We start from the raw sequence: 18,370 nt of genomic DNA on the forward strand, positions 1-18,370 counted from the left end.
ACTGAATAATAAAAACTGGTCAAATGAGTGGCTGATAGTGGCCAACGTTTACCACACCATCCCTCTTTGGACAAAATCAACAACTGAGTGTAAGGTAAGTGTAAAGCAAGAGAGGACTGGTTATACCTCATAAAGGAGCTAGGCATAATGAAAAGCACTATGGCACCCTTATTTATTCAGCAAATAACTGATGCCTACTAAGGGCAATGCAGTGTTCCAGATTAGAAGCGAGTATGACAGACATGTTCACGAAGACAAGAACAGCCGTGCCTTCGTGGCATTTACATCCTAAGGGTCGAGTCTTTAGAGTATTTTCGTGTAAGTCAGGGAATAAATCACTAGAAATCCTCTAAAGCTATTTTCCAGGTTTAAGAATCCACGTCTCAGGGCACCTGGGTGGCTCAGTCAGTTGAGCTTCTGACTTCAGCTCAGGTCATGATCTCACGGTTAGTGGGTTCAAGCTCCGCATCAGGCTCTGTGCTGACAGCTCGGAGCCTGGAGCCTGCTGCTTCTGATTCTGTGTCTCACTCTCTCTCTCTGCCCCTCCCCTGCTCACGCTGTCTCTGTCTCTCAAAAATAAATAAATGTAAAAAAAAAAAAATTAAAAAAAAAAAAAAAGAATCCACGTCTGATCACGTTCCAGAAGCAGTCAGCCACTGCTTACTGTGTTGGTTCTTGTTTCCTTAAACTCAGTTGGACCATTACACAGCAATGTGAGTGCCCGCGTGGGTTGCGCCCCGTACGCTATCGAGACAATACAGCAAACGGAGGCATTGTCATCCAGAAAACTGTGCATAGAGACAGGGGAATGCGTCTTAAAGATTTAGAAGAAATGTGTATTTGGACAAAGAAGGCACTGTTACGCCCTCCTCTCCTGGTCCACGCCAAAACACAAACGATCACGGCCGTTTTGCACAAATGAAATCTGGTTCTTATGGATGAAACCAGGAAGGGATGTGTTGAGGATTGCGGTTAGCCCGCAGGGCAGCAGGGAGTTGGTGGATGCTCCTAGCGGGCTTTGCGCCTTACCCAGACACGGGGCGAAAGGGAGGCCAGAGGAGTGAGAGGTACCCGACCCCAGACGCGGAGCCAACAGCTGGGCTGAAACGCTGCCTCAGACCTTGGCGCCCGCCTGTCTGCTAGTCTCTCCGCGCCGACGGAACTACCGGGCAGCCGCGGCCCAGGGCTTACCACAAGGCTGGACCGAGCCCGGCTGTGCCGAGGCGGGTCCTCCAAGACGGAGACAGGACAAGGCCCCGACGGCCACCGCTACTAGGAGGAGCCCGTCAATTTAGCCGTGACCAGGGAGCAGCCGTTCCGCCACCACTTCCCACTTCCGGGCACGTGACAAACCACGCCGGAAGTCGACCCCGTAGAGAAGGAAGGCCAGGCGGTGATGGGCGTGGTGAGGCGGGGCAAAGTCTCGCTGGAGGGGCGTATCAAGGACTGGCAGGGGCGGGGTCTCTGTCGCTCGGAGACTGACGACACTTCGGAATTTGGGATTGTGTGACATCACTTTCCTTAAAAGAGTTATTCAGGTATTCTCCGCAACTTAATTTAAGAAGAGTTCTGATTGTTTTCCTTTTTGTATATGTAAAGCTCTGTTAACTCTAGATCCTTGCTACTTATAGCATGGAGACTGTAAATAAACTAAATCAGAATTTTTGAGGGGGGCCACCTGGGTGACTTAGTCGGTTAAGCGTCTGACTTTGGCTCAGGTCATGATCTCACGGCTGGTTCCTGAGTTCGAGCCCCGCGTTGGGCTCTGTGCTGACAGCTCGGAGCCTGGAGCCTGCTTCAAGTTCTGTTTCTCCCTCTCTCTGGACCCCCGCCCTCACTTCACGCTCTGCCTGTCTCTCTCTCTCCCTCAAAAATAAATAAACATTAAAAAAATTAAAAAAAATAATTTTTGAGGGGTGAGACCCAGACTTCAGTACTTTTTTTTTCAGTTTTTCTTTTTTCTTTTCCTTTTCTGAATTTCTCTTTCTTTCTTTCTTTCTTTCTTTCTTTCTTTCTTTCTTTCTTTCTTTCTTTCTTTCTTTCTTTCTACTTTAAATATCTTCCAAAAAGGTCCTAATATGCAACTACGGTCCAGAACCATTGATGTAGTGAGATTAATAGTCAAAGTGTGGTCCTCAGACCAGCTGCTTGGGCATCAGCTGAGGGCTTTTTAGATACTGCAGCCTCTCTGGCTCACTTCAATCTTTTAAATTTGGATCTGCATCTTAACAAGATGACACTTGTGCACATATAAGTTTGAGAAGCACAAATGATGCCAAGGTTGCTGGTTGCAAAGCAAGTAATTCATGTTCTATGTTCCTGGCACTTATTTTATGCCAGGCACCTTGATACAGGTGCAGAAGTGATTCAGACATGAATCCTACCCTGAAGAAGTTCACAGTTTGGTAGGTACAACAAATACATATACAAAATAAGTGACCAAAGAAATGTACAGGTCAGATAAGTGTGCTGAGAATTTAAAGGTGTGATTTCTTTGCTCCTGCTCAACACAGTCCTTTGCAAGTGTTCCACAGGAATCCATTCATGCCTACATTCATCTATTTGACAAACAGTGCTACCTCTATGCCAGGCACTGTGTCAGGTGCTGGAGATCCAAAAACAGGGATCCCATTCAGAAGAGGGCACACTTTCATTGGGAAAGCAGAATTAAATACATGGATAAAGTACAGTTTGGTGAGGTAAATCCCACAACAGAGATAGAAAAATGAGACTACCGTGGAACTACAAAAAAGTGATTCACTCTGTCGACTATGGATTCATTGAGAAAGGAACAAATAAGGTGCAAAGTATCTTTCAGTGTGTATCTGAATATATAATTTGGTGGAAAAAATCAGAATTAGTAATGACCTATTTGCTACTGACATTAATATGCTCAAGTTAATGCTACTTAGAATGCTTTTCAATTTCATTGAATGATTTTCCTTCTAAGAGCAGGATCTGTCTAGTCCTATCTTTATTTTTTATTTAAAAAATTTTAAGGTTTAATTAATTAATTAATTAATTTAGAGAGAGAGAGAGAGAGAGAGAGAGAGAGAGAGAGAGAGAGAGGTAGAACATGAGCAGGAGAGGGGCAGAGAGAGAGGGAGAGACAGAATCCTAAGCAGGCTCCATGCCATCAGCGCAGAGCTGGATGCGGGGCTTGATCTCGAACCATGAGATCATGACCTGAGCCAAAATCAGATGGTCAAGATTCAGATGTTTAACCGACTGAGCCACCTGGACACCCCTAGTCCTATCTTTAAAAAGATCCATTTGGCCCTTTGTGTTCAGTACTGGAACTCTTACTGTGGCCACTATTTATATGAGAATCACATGTACTATTTTGTCCTGCAAAATATGCTTTTTTTTTTTTTTTTTTTTTACCTGTATGTTTATGGCCCTCTTGAAAGTTGGGGAGTGAACTGCATTTCAGAAGTCTGGACTTATTCCCTAAACTCCAGATTTATGTATACTGCTTCCCCAACATTTCTACTTGCATATCTGTCAAGCATTTCAAATTTCTGGGTCCAAAAATTAAATTCTCCTCTCTCCCCTCTTGGAGTTCCCCAAAGTAGAGGCTGAAACAAAGGCTTGTGTATAGTAGTTTATTTGGGGCTTTGACCCCAGGGAGCAAGACTAAGAGAAGAGGAGGGGTAAATAAAACAAGGAAGAGGGAGAGGCAATATAATGGTGTGTTATTTAATTGGTCATCACCATACTTGAATGTTTTCTTGATCTCTTAGGACCTTCTGAGAATTTTCATGAAATGAGTCTCAAACTGTCTACTGAAGGCAAGAATGGAGCCCAAAGTGACCCAGTAATAGTGAGAGTTTCAAGTTCACTCTATTCCATGTTATGTATTCTGGTGGAAATATCCCTCTCCCAACCCCTAGAGAACTAATTATTATTATCTAGCAAAACCTAAATTTGAGATTCAAGAAACATAAATCTGTAGGTGAGTCACTGATAAAATGGACCAATCCTGCTCCAGTTCCTGGGTTTCTGGAGCCATGTCTTTAGCTGTTAGGGATACTCCTTATCGGTTGGTTTTGAGCATTTACCACATCTTGTAGGACAACACCTCAATCCCAAAAAGAACATTAACTGGATTTGTAGCAAGCTATTCCACCATTTTTATGAGCCTGGCTTCTTCTGAGTGATGAGGGATATTGCAATATCAGTGGATTCCATGGTCATGTGTATATTGTCACTTGGCGGTTTTTTGTTTTTTGGGTTTTTGTTTTTGTTTTGTTTTCTTTTGTTTGTTTGTTTTTTGTTGTTTGAGGTTTTTTTGGCCATGAAATGGATTCTTTAGTTGACATAATGTTGATCAGGAATGTTTTAATAATTCTGGTGATTGTGGAATGTTGGCAGAGTCACTGCAAGCAAGACAGAAAAACCTAGACATCTGTAAAGATTTGTATTTCAGGTCATTTCTCTATCTATATAAAGCAAACAAGGAAGAACACTCTCCTAAGTTCTGGCAGCTGGGAAGATTCTTTTGTTCTTTTGTTCTTTAGATCCATCCCTGAGTGGAGCTGTAGTGCAACAGCAGTCCAATTTTGCCTACTTACCAACATAATATGCCAACCCATCTGCGAACCAAGTTTAATTTTTTAATTCCATGTTAGGTAGTCATAGGGAACTCCCAAAAGGCCATGGGCATGAGTTGATGAACAGATGTCAGTGCTGTAGAAGTAAGCGCCAGTAGTCTGAGTTACCTAGTCATGTAGGTTCCTCTTCTCTTGGATCTGCGCAGGCTCAATCCTATACCATTTCCATACTTCATAGATAGTTGCTGTGCCCATGTGCTTGTGATTTGGTGTATCTGATACTATTCAGCTCATGATATATAGCTCTAGTTTTCCCAGTGACTAGTTCTCTGCCTCAGAAGGCATGGCCTTGCAGAACATGAGGGACATGTACTGCAACTCTCTTATTAGGGGCTTTACAGAAATTTCACCCAGTGTCTTTATCTATCATAGATCTCTATAGCACCATTAGATCTTCCAGAACAAATGACCTGAGAGTTAGGTAACTTGTATCACAGTCCTTGTTGGAACATATCCCAGTGATGGGTACTTTAGTTTTTCAACAAGTTTATTCTGATATCCTTACTTCTAAGAAAGGTATTTTAGTGATGGTTCTTTAGTCTCATGTGGTAAAGTCATATCTGATCTTTCTGTTTCTTTGTCCTCTGATTCCTTTCTCCATACACATTCAAAATTGTTATAACATCTCACTTAGCGCAGGCCATCATCATATCAAAGCTTTAAGGGAGACATCAAGGTTGTGTATTAGAACTGACTCCGGATGTCCTTGCCAAAACATTAAATCCAGAATCATAGGTGAATAGCCCAATGTCATACATTCTCCCATATACAGCCTTATAACCTGATCCCTCTGGCTTAGCACTCTAAATATTCACTCTCACAGATATGCCTCCAGTTCATATTGGTATGTGTTAGCAGTTCTGCAACTCCTTATAATGTAGTCTAGTTCAGTAGTTCTACACTGGGGTGATTTTGACCCCTAGGGGACATTCGGTAATGTCTGGAGAAATTTTTGGTTGTCATTACTGGGAGGATTCTACTAGCATCTAGTGGGTAGATGCCAGGGATGCTGTAAACAGTGTACAACACACAGAACAGTCCTCCACAACAAAGAATTGTCCAGCCCAAATGTCATAAATGCTGAGATTGAGAAAACCTGGTCTAGTTCTTCCTAGAGCAGAGACTGCAACCCCGTACAAAGGATGTGCTGAGATCTGACTGTGGTTACAGGCTTGAGGTAATGAGGGTAGTAGTGTGGATACTGAGGGAAATAAGGTTATATTAGGAGGCACTTACCTCAGATATATTCTTTGCAGCATTTCCAGATAAGGAAAGGCTTCTCTCCTTTATCAAGAGAAAGGAGACTTTTGGCACAGAGGATAACAAAAAATGTGAAGGTTTAAGAGTATAAAGCATATCCACACAAATGTCCTCATTCTAGATCTCAGGATTCCATTATTTTCTTATTAGGGCTTTGGCTTTGACATGAGTGATGTTTTAAGGCTGTGCATTAAGACTTCTTTGTAGCTCTGCCACCCTTATGATTATATGTGGGAGCTGATGTTTAGCACGTCTGCTTTGTGGCTACACTGCCCTTGGGGCCTTGTGGCTTTCACAGTGTGCCATGATTGACTGAATACTCCCTGTCATTTTCTTTTGTTAAGATCTCCAAAGCTGTTAGCAGACATCAGCCCATCTTATAATTAGTATTGCTTTCATAATGCTGAAATACCATATCTACCACATAATCCAATGCTTCATCTTCTGTCTGCACCTTATTCCAATCTACTACAGTTGAGAGTCTTGCTAATTGTGATGTTACTATATGCCAGGGGTTATCACCACTTTAAATTTACCACCAACCACTTACTACCAGCAGGGGCCCTTATTGTCTCGTGATCAGTGATGTAGGATCAGCCTCCAAAATCCCATACTGACAGTTTCCTTTCTAGAGCCAGTTGTAGTGCCCAGGGTTCCTCTGAAAGCAGAGACTAAGACAGAGGCATCCATGCTTGTGGTTTATTTGAGAATATGAGTTCAAGGAATAGAATGAGGGCACAAGGGAAATAAAATAGAGAAAGAGGAAAAAATAGTATTATTGAGGTGACCTATACCATGGACAACTTTGATTGATCCCATGGTACCTTCTGAGCAGCCAGAAGGCACTTATGGGATGTCTTTCAGAATTCCTCACAGGAATGAAGAAGAAAGAGGAAAACATTTATCCATCACTTCCTGTCTACCATTGGTCATGATTGCACTACATGCTTCTAGTTGCACGTGGGTGTGGAGGGCTGGTTTCTTCAGGTTTCCCATACTATAAGCAAAGAGTGAGAGAGACAAGATGTTGTTATATTGCTCTCGAGAGAAGGTGGTTGATATCTGAATAGAACTGGTTACTGCCCAATACTTAGAATAGAGGGTGAGGCTGGAAGGATTTAAAATGATGCACAAAAGCTTTCTAAACACAACTTTTCTTGGGTGCCTGGGTAGGGTAGCTCAGTCAGTTAAGTGTCTGACTTCAGCTCACGTTGTGATGTCAAGGTTCATGGGTTGGAGCCCTGCGTCGGGTTCTGTGCTGACAGTTCAGACCTTGGAGTCTGCTTCGGATTCTGTGTCTCCCTCTCTCTCTGCCCCTCCCCTGCTCATTCTCTCTCTCTCAAAAATAAATAAAAGATTAAAAAAAATAAACACAGCTTCTCTCTCAGTTTTCTCTATTCGGGTTAAAGGTATCTCTGTCTTTGCAGCTGTTCAGGCCAGTCCTTGACTCCTCTCTTTCTCTCACATTCCACATCCAATCTTTCAAGAAATTGTATTGGTTCTACCTTCAAAGTACATCCAGAATCTGACCACTTCTCACCATCTCCATGGCTACTCTTTCCTTGATTATTGACAGTATCATGTCTCTCCTGAATTACTGCTGTCCAAACTGTCCCTTACAGCCTCCTATGCTCTCTGTTTTTCTACCCTTATCTCCCTACAGTCTATTCTTAACACAGCCTCCAGAGTGATCCTTTTTAAAACATGAGTCAAATTGTGTTACCCTTTGCTCAGGATCATCCAGTCACTCCAGAATAAAAACCAAAGTTCTTACAATGACCTACAAGACTTTACACTATCTGCTCCTTTCTCTGTCCACTGGGACTACTCCAGTTGATCACTTGAGTTCAGTTCCTTAGACCTCCTTGTTCCATGAAAGGTCCAGGCAAACTGGACCTTTGCACTTGCCTTTCTCTCTGCTTAGAATGATCTTCCATTAAATATCTGCATGGCTCATTACTGCATCCTTTTCAAGTCTTTGCTTAGATGTTACCTCAATGAGGGCTTCCACAATAGCCCTATTTAAAATAGCATCCCAACTTAGCATTCTTTATCTTTTATTTTTGCTTTGTTTTTCTTCATGGTTCTTACTACATCCTGGAATACTATAACATTACATCCTGACATATATGTTATTTGTTTACTTTCTCAAATTTCTCTTTCTCTAGAATGAAGCTTTATGAGGGTGAGGACTTTTATTTTTTTTTGTTCACTGATGTATTTCTAGTTCCTAGAACTCATACCAATGCACTTATTATGTTCTATGTACTATTCTAAGTGCTTTACGTGTATTGATTAATTTAGTCTTTACAACAGTCCTGTGAGGTAAGAATCTTTATTATCCTCATTTTAAGACTAGAAACTGGAGGCACAGATTCATTATTTAGCCTAAGACACATAATAAGCTTGTAGTAGTAGTATTTTAATGAATATCTCTTTATGTTACTATAATCCTCTGCATCAAGCGGACCTGAGACACAACATAAACTGATGGAAATACATCATCACTGGGTCATGCACAAGTAGGTTCAAGTCTGGTCTTTACTGGTTTACCACAGGGTAAATTACTTAATTCTTCTGAGCCTCAGTTTCCTCATTTGTAAATTCAAAATAATAATCCCCATCTTTTGGGACTGTCATGAAATTTGCTGAGATGTTTCTTATAAAGCACTTGGCATAGTGCTTGGCACATAGTAAGCACTCAATAACTGATAGCTGTTATTCATTGATTTAGAAGATTAAATTGGGTAGATTGATGTTCTTAAAAAATGTACAGTAGTCACTCAGGCTCCGAGATCTTGCTTCCTTTTCATAGACGGAAGGCCACGTATACTGACAAATATCACGTATGAGGCAATCAGCAATCTCATGTTTGGATAGCATGAAATAATTTTTCTATCATTAAAAAGCTCCAAGGGAAAAGTTTCTTCCAAATGGCCAAGAGTAGTGAATATTGATGATAACAATATTGGCAGGATTACTGAAGTTAATTGTTTCCTCCCTTGATACTATGCTCCGATAAAGCAGAGGTGTGAAACTTGTGGATTCTTAATGATCTCAGAGCACTTAGAGTAAGCTGCACTTATTTTCCACATTTTGGAGGCAGGAGGGAATCCCTTTCTCCATGCTTAAAATCCCTGAGGGAGGAAGAACAGAAGTGTGCTGCTGTCTCCAGGGCTCTGCCTGATGAAACACCAATGAGTGGATAGCACAACTGGCTTTGTGGACTTTGTTTAATGAGAAACCATAGATCTCACACAAGTGAACTTTTGCATGACCCACTTGTACGGCAGTCCACCTGTCCCTTAATTTAAATCTGATTGATTTTGATTAAGTATGAGGCCAAGAGGTCTTTATATGTTTGAAGAAATCCTATGAGTTTATATAATTTCATTTTTTCCTTATTTCTAAATTTGGGGACTTTTAGTATGTCAGTTACTTGGATTTTTCTCTTTTCTTTTTCTTAGCATTGTTTTATTATGATTCAATTATGCACATTTCTGTCTAAGGAAGCAAGAACAATTTCTCAGAGCTGTCAGGCCATTAGTATGAACACAAAGAAATCCAAGTAATTTTTTTCTTTTTTTTGGAACAATGAGAATCACTGTGCTCCACTTTCCAGATTCTTTCTTTATAAATGGCTTTAGAAGTATCAGGATGACAGAATAGTGTCTACTATTATGCACATAGTAATTGGTGTTTGTTTTAGTTTTTATTAGAAGCAGATGTAAGTATCCTCTGATAATACTTTTCATTTTTTTGCAGCTCTTTAGGAGGAAGTCAGGGAGCCACTAAATGAGAATGAGAACTACCTGTATCACCATTAATTAAATAAATATCAAAAATAAATATTAGCTAGGTAACAGATACACATTTGAACAACATAGGAAAATAATACAGTAAGACATACAGATACAAGGAAGGCAAAGATTGGCTTGCAGAATCACATTGTGTCTCAAGCTTTTTTTTTTCTTTTTATAAAGGTTTTAACATTAATTTTTTAATATTAAATATAATTTATTGTCAAATTGGTTTCCATACAACACCCAGTGCTCATCCCAACAGGTGCCCTCCTCAATGCCCATCACCCACTTTCCCCTCTCCTCCACCCCCCATCAACCCTCAGTTTGTTCTCAGTATTTAAGAGTCTCTTATGGTTTGACTCCTTCCCTCTCTGTAACTTTTTTTTCCCCCCTTCCCCTCTCCGCTGGTCTTCTGTTGAGTTTCTCAGTATCCACATATGAGTGAAAACATATGGTATCTTTCTCTGCCTGACTTATTTCACTTAGCATAACACTCTCCAGTTCCATCCACATTTCTACAAGTGGCCAGATTTCATTCTTTCTCATTGCCAAGTAGTATTCCATTGTATATATAAACCACATCTTCTTTATCCATTCGTCAGTTGATGGACATTTAGGCTCTTTCCATAATTTGTCTATTGTTGAGAGTGCTGCTATAAACATTGGGGTACAAGTGCCCCTATGCATCAGCACTCCTGTATCCCTTCTCAAGCTTTTTTAAATACAGTTGCTTTATTCAATGCACATATTGTGGGGTGATATTACAATAAAGGGCGTGGTGCTAAGTTTCCTGTACACATTCAGAGAAATTCTCTCAGAAATGCAGAGATCATCTCTCATCTAATTCTGAATCTCTTCTGGGAATTGGCCACCATGGACCAAAATATACATATTTTGACTTGAAGTAGAGGTAAATAATTCTTAGCATGACTTTGTTAATATACTCAGATCAGGTAATGGACATAGGATTTTTCTTCTCTCTGCACTTGGGGAACTCAGAAACAATGCCACTGACAAGCCTAGACCTGCACCCTAGAAGCATAAGCAAATTAAGGGAAATATAAATGAGTACATGGGCTTGACCATACTCATTTTTGCTAAAAATCAGTTTTAATGTTAAATACTCCATCTGCTTCAAACTTATATCCCTCCTTTATCCCAAGACATTATTAAATTGTTTATCATTTTTATGGATTAAATTCAAAGGAAATATACATTTTCATATATACTAAGTAATAAGGCTTTATTAAAAATAGTCAATAAGTAACTTTCTAGTAAGTAGCACTTAAACTATACAAAGGTAAGACTGTTGTTACTATCATTATTCAGGGGCAGGGAGTATAGATAATTAATTTTTACCATTAATCAAGTCCCTTGAGATCAAGGACTTCCTAGAAGAGGTATGAAATGAGTCCCCAAGACTTTTTTTCCTCTTAGAAATGTATATAAAATCCAGTATTTCTATAGTAAGCTTATTACCTATTTTTTCACATTAACTTCAGTCTTCCAGGCAGAATATTTAAAATTGGTAGTGAGCAAAAAAGGGATAGTCAAACCATGAAATAGGAAAGTACAACTGTCATGAGAGATTCAGTAAATGTGGCCTGCAGGGAATTGTCCAGCCTGGAATGGTTATACAAGAACAATGTACAAAAACTTGATATTAGGACCAGCCATCAATAAAAAGTTAGCCCACCTGAAATAAGTTTCCATCAGCATGGTTGAAATAAGGGATTTGTTTCTGAAATCTATGGATGCCTACAAAATGTATTTTATATTTTCTTGACAGTAAAACAAATGGAGCTTGTCAATATCAGTACTGGTGGAGAATTACAAGTGTTTTGTTTGACTTAATATTCTTATCAGTGTTAATTATCAGGGAAGTTTATGATTTTTAAATATACAGTATGTATTTTTAGTGTTTGTTTTTGAGAGAGAGCGCTAGTGTGTGAGCACTAGTGGGGGAGGGGCAGAGAGAAAGCGGGAGACAAAGGATCCAGAGTGGGCTCTGCATTGACAGCAGAGAGCCGGTTTTGAGGCTCTAACTCATGAACCATGAGATATGACCTGAGCTGAAGTCAGAGTCTTAACCAACTGAGCCACTCAGGAGCCCCAGTACAGTTTATGATTTTTATATTGTCTGGTTATTCGTTTAAGAGTTGTTTAAGGTAGGAAAAATTTTGGAAGCATGGTGGATTATTCATTTGCTTAACATTTCCAATAATGTTTTTCTTTTTTCCCCAATTTTTAAAAATTGTGATAAACTGTACCTAACATAAAATTTACCATCTTAACTATTTTAAGTGTACAGTTCAGTGGTATGAAGTACATTCATATTGTTGTGCAACCAGCACCAAGGTTCATCTCCCTAACTTTTCATCTTGCAAAACTGAAACTCTGTACCCATTAAACTATAACTCCCCCTCACCCTCTTCCCCCAGCCCCTAGCAATTTTCATTATTCTTACTGATGTTTTCTTCTAATAGGATTTTTAAAAATAGAGAATTGGATGATTAAAAATTCTACATAAGACTGAAAAAATGTGTCCCTTTAAGCATTCATACATATAATATCTGAGAAATAATTATATTAATTAATAATCTCCTGGCTCAAACTTTCCCAAGGAGGGAAAAATGGCTGCTCTCATATCATGAATGAAATATTCTCAGAGTTTGTGGAAACAAGTAGCCAAAGTGTCCACCAGTTCTCTTTTATCAGGACTTGGCTCCACTTATTCAAGAACCGAAAGTTTCCAAGTTCTTCCCACAGCTAGCCTTCAAGGGTAACAAGTTAGTGGACTTGCAAGATCATAGACTTATTTGCTACTTGCTTAAGGATAAAAAAATGTGTATCACTTGCAAATGGGAAGTATGACAAAAATAAAAAAAAGTCAAAAAAAGAAATACCTTTAAAATTTAGGTCTCCTTGTTATAAAAAATAAATCTGGTTTTCAAAATGAAATCTAACTTTTTTATTTGTAAAACAGCTGTGGGGGCAGGCCCTGTATTATGTGCCATGAGGAACCCAAAGAGGAACAGCTTCTCATCATGTCTTAAAGGACCTTGGAATGAAAACTAATGACCACTGGGCGTATCCACCTTGTGAGGCTATCACTCTCTTGCCCATGCAATGCCTTGGTATGAACTTAATAAAGCACACCTTTTAATTTTTTTAAATAAAATTTTTAAATTTTAGGTAGTATATTATTACACAACCTGAATAACTCCTCCTGAGAGAGATTTCAAGAGCCCAGGCAGACATAATGCATTCTGTGCTTCCATCCAGCCTCCCTATATCCATCTAGGTGAGGAAACAAAGCCAGAAGGACTCAGGCTTCCAACAGAAGTTTGTTAGATTGTCGTATTGGTATCTATTACTCCCCTGTATTCCTATTATATACATTTATATTCTTGATATGATCTCATGGTGAGTGGAGTAGACTGGCCTGCAATTTGACTTTGGACTTGGCCTAATTACTTGCTTTGACTTGGTTTGCTAGTGGACATTATATGAGCAGAACTTTGAAATGTGCTTGTGCAATTGGACATGTCTTTAAAAAAATTTTCTTTCAAAGCTTTTCTGTCTTTGACCATAAGAAGAAAAATTTTTGGGTAGTCAGTGGTCAAAGGAGGAAGAGAAATGTTGAGCAAACCTGAACTCAACCTAAAGTTGGATGCCACCCTGGTCCCGTTTAGCCAAGCCCAGCCTAGATCAGCCAAATTTCAGTAAACCTAAAAATGCATGAGAAAGATCTGGATACTTATTGTTTTTAGGCCATTCCAATTTATAGTTGTTTGTTATATGGAATCAGTGTGAAAATAGCTGTTACCTCCTGATGCTTAGAATGTAGTCAAGGGTAGAGTGTGTGCTAGGTAACTGATTTCCATGAGTGCACATGAGGGTTTATGGAGGAGGAGCCTCCCCCACTGCTCCAGAACTCAGCTGAGTGATCCAAAATTCCCCTTTAGATGTGGTGCTCTTGTGTGGTGTGCAACCTGAATGCCCATATGGGTGACTCTGCTGGTCTTGGCAACTATGCTGTGGGAGTTTCAAACTGCTTACGGTGGCTAAGGTAAAGAGGAGTACAAGAAAACATATTTAAGAACAGAGTATAGAGAGGGGTGCCTGGGTAGCTCAATCAGTTAAGTGTTTGACTCTTGAGTTTGGCTCAGGTCATGTCCTAGGATCATGAGATCAAACCCCATGTCTAGCTCCACCCTGAGTGTGGAGACTGCTGGAGATTCTCTCTTCTTTTTCCCCCTCCCCCATTCTCTCTCTCCCTCTCTCTCTCTCATTGTCTAAAACAAAACAAAACAAAACAAAACAAAACAGAGGGTAGAGAAATAAGACATTTAGCTTGATGAGGAATTAAACTAAAAAAAGAGTGGAAAAAAGAACACAGAAAAAGCAACGGGGAGAGAGAGGAAACAAAATAATGCTAATGTGATCAGCTTTTTAGTAAGTACCTAAAAAGTCAGATTCCTTTATAAGAATTACATGTCAAGAAAACAAATACATAGATCTTGAGTGCCTCCTGTGTATAATCCAAAGGTGAATAAGATACTATCTTTATTCTCTTCCATAAAGACATCATTCCAGTATAGGAAGTGGTCACTTTTGTTAACCACAATCTGAACTCTTTACCTGAGAAGCAAACATGTGAGCTATATGGATCGGTTTTTATTAGTTGGAAAGGACAACATAAGATTTGGCATGGGATATATGAGATTTTTCCAGCATATCATCATTTGAACTGCCTGTTTTGACTAAAAGGTGTACTCAAGGTTGTACTCAGCTAGACAGTATTTCCATTTTCAATGCAACTAGGCAAGTAAGTAACTTGGTTTCAGAGAGTGAGACACCACTAACTCATTTTTCCACATTTTGATGCTGTCTGTATATGATGGCCTTGTTCATCTTTTAGCTACTTCATAGAAACCAACTTATATAGGGCTTTAAAAAATTTATTTTAGAAAACATTTAGCCTTCCTGAGAAATTGCAAAGATAGTACAGGGAGCTCCACATTTTTTATCCAGCTTCCCCCAATGCTAACATCTCATATAACCATATTACAATTCTCAGAACTAAGAAATGAACCTTAGGGGCACCTGGGTGGTGGCTCAGTCAGTTGAGCATCCATCTTCTGCTCAGATCATGATCTCATGTTTGGTGTGTTTGAGCCACGCATCGGGCTCTGTGCTGACAGTTCAGGGCCTGGAGCTTGCTTCAGATTCTGTGTCTCCCTCTCTCTCTGCCCCATCCCTGCTCACACTCCGTCTCTCTCAAAAATAAATGAACGTTAAAAAAATTAAAAAAAAAAAAAAAAAAGAAATTGACCTTAGCTCTCTCTTCCAGCCATCCAAGATGCCAAAAGGAAAGAATGTCAAGGGAAAGAAGGTAGCCCTGGCCCCTGCTGTTGTGAAGAAGCAGTAGGCCAAGAAGATGGTCAATCCCCTGTTTGAGAAAAGGAGAAAAAGCCCAATAATTTTGGCATCAGACAGGACATCCAGCCCAAAAGGGACCTCACCCGCTTTGTCAAATGGCCCCACTACATCCAGCTGCAGCGGCAGTGGGCTATTCTTTATAAATGCCTAAAAGTGCCTCCTGTGATTAACCAGTTTACCCAGGCCTTGGAATGCCAAACAGCTACTCAACTGCTTAAGCTGGCCCACAGGTACATACCAGAGACAAAGCAAGAGAAGAAGCAGAGATTGTTGGCCCAGGCTGAGAAGAAAGCTGCCAGCAAAGGGGATGTCCCCACTCAGAGGTTGCCTGTCCTTCGAGCTGGGGTTAAAACCATCACCAGCTTCGTGGGAAACAAGAAGGCTTAGCTAGTAGTGTTTGTACATGATTGGATCCCATTAAGCTGGTTGTCTTTCTGCCTACCTGTGTCATCAGATGGGTGTTCCCTACTGCATCATCAAGGGGAAGGCCAGGCTGGGGCGTCTGGTCCACAGGAAGACCTGCACCACTGTTGCCTTCATACAGGTAAACTCCAAAGACAAAAGAGCTCTGGCTAAGCTGGTGGAAGCCATTAGGACCAATTACAATGACAGATATGATGAGATCCACCATTGCCGGGGAGGCAATATCCTGGGTCCAAAGTCAGTGGCTCGAATTGCTAAGTTGGAAAAGGCAAAGGCTAAAGTACTGGCCACCAAACTGGGCTAAGTGGGTGCTGTTGAATTGTCTGTACATAAAAGTAATAAAAAGTTCTCTTTCAAAAAAAATTAACCTTAGTATAATATCACTAACTAAATTAGAGATCTTATTCAGATTTTGCCAGTTTTTCCACCAATATCTCTTTTCTGTTCCAGGATCCATTCTAGGATCCCACAATGCACTGAGTTGTCACATCCCCTTAAGCCATCTGTTCATCAGTGTTAGGGGTTGAATTTGTGTCTCCCCTTACACAACAAATCCATTTGTTGAAGCTCTAAGCTCCAGGCACCTCAGAATATGACCTTATTTAGAAATAGGGCCTTTTTAGAGGTAATCAAGTTAAAATGAGGTCCTTAGAATGGGCCTTAATCCAATATGTTTATTTTTTATTTTTATTTATTTAAAAATTTTTTTTTAACATTTATTTATTTTTGAGACAGGGAGAGACAGAGCATGCATGAACAGGGGAGGGTCAGAGAGAGGGAGACACAGAATCTGAAACAGGCTCCAGGCTCTGACCTGTCAGCACAGAGCCCGACGCGGGGCTTGAACTCACGGACCGCGAGATCATGACCTGAGCCGAAGTCGGCCACTTAACCGACTGAGCCACCCAGGCACCCTGGGACTTAATCCAATATGACTGTTGTCCTCATGAAAAGAGGCCATGTAGCCCCAGATGTGTACAGAAGGAAGATGATGTGGAGGCCCCAGGAGAAGGTGGCCATCTACAAGCCAAGGAAAGAGACCTGGAACAAATCCCTCCTTCTCAGCTCTCAGAAGGAGCCTATCCTGATGACATTTTGACCTGAGACTTCTGGCCTCCAGACCTGTGAGACAATAAATTTCTGTTGCATAAGCCCCGCCAGTTTGTGGTACTTGGTTATGGCAGCCCTAGCAAACTAGTACACTCAATCTTTCCTTATCTTTCATGACCTTGATACTTTTGAAGAGCGTTACCTTGTAGAATGTCTCTCAGAGAATTTGGATTTGTCTGATGTTTTCTTGTGGTTATAATAATGTTATGGATTTGGGGGAAGAATAGTACAGAGGTGATGTGCCTTTCTCTGCAACATGTCGGGCACACAACACTGATATGTCCCATTATTACTATGGGTGATGTTAACCTTGATTCCCTGGCTAAGGGGGTGTCTATGGTATCTGCCACTGTAAAATTCTTATTTTTTCCCCTTTTTAGTCAATGAATATTTTAAGGGAAACACTCTGAGGCTGTGAAAACATCCTATTTCTCTTTAAACTTTCACTCACTAATTTTAGCATTCATCTGTTGGTCTTGCCCACAGCAATTATTATTGCATGTTTTAATGGTGATTTTCTACTTCTCTTATTTTTCTATATTTATTAGTTATATATTTATTAGTTTCCCTCATTCCTTCTGCTTTTATTATTTGGAATTATACTATAATGAAAAGTCTGTTCTCCCCTCATTCATTCATTTCTATCAGTATATGCTCATAGATACTTACTTTACCCTTTTTTTTTTTTTTAATATTTACTTTATTCTTTGGGTTGTGTTCCAATACTTCCATTATTAGTTTTTTTCAAATTGTTCCAGCCCTGGCCATTGGGATCTATTTCAAGTCTTCTGAGTCTTTTTCCCTCATCCATGTTTTTTTTTTTTTTTTTGAGTGCTTCTTGATCCTCCGGCACCACGCAAGATGTTCTGGATTCATCTGGTATTTTCCCTGCCCAGCCCTACTCAAGGAACTCTGCCTCCTTTTATAGGACAATGGTATTTCAAAGTGATCTTCAACCTTTGTTTCAGAATGATAGATGCAAGTATTTTTAAATGTTTTATTATGAAAAATTTTAAATGTACACAAAAGTAGAGAGACTGGTATAATAAACTCCCATGGATTCATAATCCAATTTCAATAAGACTATGCCAATCCTATATATATTTTTTCTATTTTAGAGAGAGAGAGAGAGAGAGTGCAAGTGGGGAAGAGGGGAAGAAGGAGAGAGAGAGAATGAGAGAGAGAGAGGGAGAGAATGAGACTCTTAAGTAGGCTCCACATTTAATGTGGAGTCTGACATGGGGCTCTATCCCACAACCCGGGATCCTGACCTGAGCTAAACCTGGGGTATTTGAAATTAAATCCCCATTCCATGACATTTCACCAGTAAATCTCCTAGCATATAATTATCTTATCTAATTTATAAGGACTTTTTTCCCCTGTCACTGTTTAAAATTTAAATCCAAGTTAGTTAACATATAGTATAATAATGGTTTCAGGAGTAGAACTCAGTGATTCATCACTTACACTAACACCCAGTGTTTATCCCAACAAATGCCCTCCTTAATGCCCATCACCATTTAATCCATCCCTCCACCCACCTTCCCTCCAGCAGCCCTCAGTTTGTTCTCTGTATTTAAGAGTTTCTTAATGTTTGCCTCCCTCTCTGTTTTTATCTTATTTTTCCTTCTCTTCCCCTATGATCATCATATAAGGACTTTTTAGTAAAACATACCCACCACATCCTTATCAGACTTAACAAAATTAACATTAATT

The 18,370-nt window shown here is 40.0% G+C and overlaps 1 protein-coding gene and 1 pseudogene across 5 annotated transcripts in view; one reads left to right on the plus strand and one right to left on the minus strand.

Moving 5' to 3' along the window:
* The window catches only part of EXOC1 (exocyst complex component 1), a 62,201-nt gene extending 60,873 nt beyond the window's left edge, over positions 1-1,328 (minus strand). For 2 of the 5 annotated variants that reach the window (XM_015534738.2, XM_015534737.2), the window contains exon 1: positions 1,192-1,328. The gene's annotated coding sequence lies outside the window, so the exon portion shown is untranslated. Of the gene's footprint in view, positions 1-1,029 lie in introns of all 5 variants that reach the window. The other 3 variants (XM_007075877.3, XM_007075876.3, XM_042984495.1) reach the window with 2 other exon arrangements.
* Positions 1,329-1,414: 86 nt separating this feature from the next.
* On the plus strand, positions 1,415-15,863 carry LOC102954338 (annotated as a pseudogene).
* Positions 15,864-18,370: the final 2,507 nt, after the last annotated feature.

The sequence above is a fragment of the Panthera tigris genome, chromosome B1, assembly GCF_018350195.1.
Source record: "Panthera tigris isolate Pti1 chromosome B1, P.tigris_Pti1_mat1.1, whole genome shotgun sequence".
In the NCBI taxonomy this organism is placed as follows: domain Eukaryota; kingdom Metazoa; phylum Chordata; class Mammalia; order Carnivora; family Felidae; genus Panthera; species Panthera tigris.